Source organism: Lonchura striata, chromosome 35, assembly GCF_046129695.1.
Source record: "Lonchura striata isolate bLonStr1 chromosome 35, bLonStr1.mat, whole genome shotgun sequence".
In the NCBI taxonomy this organism is placed as follows: Eukaryota; Metazoa; Chordata; class Aves; order Passeriformes; family Estrildidae; genus Lonchura; species Lonchura striata.
In genome coordinates this window covers 1,089,516-1,092,541 of record NC_134637.1, presented here as the reverse complement: position 1 = coordinate 1,092,541, position 3,026 = coordinate 1,089,516, and the positions used below count along the sequence as shown (strand labels likewise).

Sequence of the window (3,026 nt, the reverse complement as noted above, 5' to 3'; positions counted from 1 at the left end):
GTGCGGCCGAGCTCTTGGAGAGGAGGGATCTTGAAAAACTGGTGAAGAGAAAGAAGCTGTGGAAGCTCACCGAGTGGCTGGTAAGGAGGGCCGGGAAGCCGCAGCCCCAGCCCGGAGCAGCCCCTGAGCGCGGTGCTCGGTGTGCGGGCTGGCAGCTGTGCCCCTGCCCGCTGCTGCAGCCCGAGGCCCGCGGGCTCTGCTCCAGGCTCCTGCGGGCCCAGCCGGGTGCCGATGGAGCCGCGGCCCGGCGGGGCTGCGGGGCGGCCCCGCGGCTCCCCGGGCAGCAGCCGGCCCTCTGCCCCTGCAGAGCCCGGCGCCGGCGGCTGCTGGCCGCGCCTCAGGGCTGTGCGGGCAGGGGAGGCCGGGGCTGGCGCGGGGAGCGCCCGGCCCAGGGGCTGAGCCCGCGCCAACCCTTCCCTGCTGCCGCTCTCTGCAGCTGGCAGAGGACAGCAGCAGCGCGGCCGAGCACCTGCGCCGGGCCCTGCCCTACCTGCAGAGCCCACAGGAGCCCCTGCGAGAGGCGGCCGTCAGGTTCCTGGGTGAGCCGCGAGCCCGGGCTCCCTCCCCGCCCCGCCGCAGCTCGGCCCCAGCCCCGCCTGCTGCCCCGGCAGCGCCACCCGGGCCCGGCGCCTCTGGCAGCCGTGCCCTGGGGCGGCAGCGAGCGGCGAGGGCCCGGGCTGAGCCCTGCCGGGCCAGGAGGCCGTGTGGCCCCAGGGCTGGCAGCGCCGCTGGCAGGAGCTGTGCCGCTGGGCTGACAGGCTCTGTGTTCCCAGGGACGGCCGGGCGGCACCTCCGGGGGAGGAAGGAAGAGCTCCAGCTCATCTCTGAGGGTGAGTGAGGGCAACAGGCTGCCAGCGGGGGGTTTGTGGCGAGCACCTTCGGGCTGATCCGGCTGGTCCCTGCTCCCTGCTGGCCATGGCCAGAGCCGGCTGGGATGGCCCTGGCACGGGGGTCTACTCGGGTCCCAGATGCGGGAACTGACCCTGGCTCTGTCCTTCTCTCTTTCAGCCCTTGAAGGCATGGCAAATGACATCAGCGTGCCCGTCGGAAGCCTGGCAATTCAAACACTGTACGTCCTCCAGGAAGCAGAGAGAGCTCCTTCTTCCATCTTCGGCAGCCTGCATGATCGGCTCCGCAGGGCATGGAGGAGACGGCCTCGTCTGTCGGGGCTCGGCTGGCTGTGCTGCTGGAGCTCTGCAGAGAGCTGATCCCAGGGGCTCTGTCTGCTAGGGCCACCCGAGCCAGCAGGAATGTTTCATTTCCTCAAGATTGTTCTTTCCTTCTTTTTGTTTTTCTTTAGCGTATAAATATAGGATGTGTTGCAATAGACAGACTCCCAGGATCTTTCTTTTGCTGCCCAGGCTCTGCAGGGCCTAGGGGAAGAGGGAGAAAAGGGTTCCTGGGCTCAGCAAGCTGCCCAGGCATGCAGGGTTGCAGGGAAAATGGCCACAAGCCCCTTGGCCTTTGGTGGTTCTGCTGAAGCCTTTGTGCTGCCCACAGAGCAGATGGGCAGGGGCTGGAGCTGTGGGGATCTCTGTGAGAGCGGTGCCTGGAGATGGCCACAAGCCCTGTCCCAGGCAGGAAATGCCATCCGTGTCCTCCTGCCCGTGTGTTGCTGGCTGGATTGCTGAGGACTCCCCGGTGCCTCTTGGTGGGGCTCCTCTGGAGCTCCTGTGGGGCTGCGGCGCTGCTGCCGGGCAGGTTGGCCAGGCTGCAAGGAGAGAAACCAGAAAGCCCCGTCAGCTGAAGGCTCCTGTCCCCTTGTCCCAGCCACCCACGGTGCCCAGGCCATGCTGGCCGTGCCAGAGCTGTGCCCAGAGCTGCCCATCACTGCTGCCTTTGGGAGCAGAGCAGGAGGGCAGGACATGTGCCCAGCCTGCAGCCAGCCACGGCACCTCCAGCCCTCAGCAGCTGCCCAGAGCAGGACGCTCCTGTGCTCGCTGCCATCTCCCCAGAGCTCTGATCCCACCATCCCCAGCAGACAGGACCCACCTCACGCCATCCCCCGCTGGAAGAAAAGCTGGTCCCAAATGATGCCCTCAGCCTTCTCCAAGGGCACGGCCCATCCACGCCGCAGCTGCTCCCAAGCACTTCCTGATCCAGATTGGGCCCCACCTGGAACGCTTCCTCTAGAAAAACACACAACAAATTATTGAAAATACATTACAGAAAAAAGGGGAACAAGAAAAAAGGCCAAAGATCTTATCTCTGTCAGGGCCTTAAGGAAGGCCCAGCCATGTTGGAACTCAAAATGCCTCTCAGACATTTTTAGAGGTTCCAGGCCTTGGTCAGAAGCATTTTAGACCCTGGCAGGCAGCTGGAAACAGCTGTGATTTTGAGTTTGAGCCATGGAATGAGTTACCCACTTCGGAGGTGGAACAAAGGGTTAGATAGTATAGTAAAAGTAGTTACAAAGTAGAGGGAAAAATTTTTTGGTATTGTACAGGGGAGGGTTTTAGCACCTGTACAGGGGGGGTTTTACTTTGTACATGGGGGTCAGAAGTTCTAAGATGGAGGAAAGTGGGCTGATCCTGTTCTTCCTCCTTCTTCTTCCTTGCCTCCATGTTCTTGGTGATGCTGGCACTTATGGATGGGTTTAGAGTAGAAAAGCACTTTGTAATATAGGTAGTAGCTATTGGGGAAAAACTGTAAACATGTAATACGTAATATATCATATAAAAGATAGCAGCAGCCCTGGGTGGGGGGAGAGAAGAAGAAGATAGCAGACAGAGAGGATGTCGGGGTGTGTGTGTGTCTCTGCCTGGGCCGCTGACCAAACAGCTGCAGCCCGAGAAGAAAATCTTTTAGATAACTTGCAATAAACTGCCTTGAGACCGAACAACAAGAGGCTGTGGAGTTTTTCTTCGGAAGCATGGGTTGGAGGAGAGACTTTACCACCACATGAGACCCCAGACCAAGCCCGGGGTTCTCACACAACCCCTGGCATTTCACCTGATTAATAACAAAATGAGCTCTCTAGTGAGGCAGACAGCTGGTTAGCCAGTCCCGCCACCCAGGCAAAATGT

The 3,026-nt window shown here is 61.0% G+C and overlaps 1 long non-coding RNA gene across 1 annotated transcript; it reads left to right on the top strand.

The window, feature by feature from the left end:
* The first annotated feature begins 772 nt into the window (after window positions 1-772).
* On the top strand, window positions 773-1,327 carry LOC144247883 (uncharacterized). Its single transcript, XR_013341356.1, has 2 exons — window positions 773-830; window positions 1,009-1,327. It is a non-coding gene; the product is annotated as an uncharacterized LOC144247883 (long non-coding RNA).
* The last annotated feature ends 1,699 nt before the right edge of the window (window positions 1,328-3,026 follow it).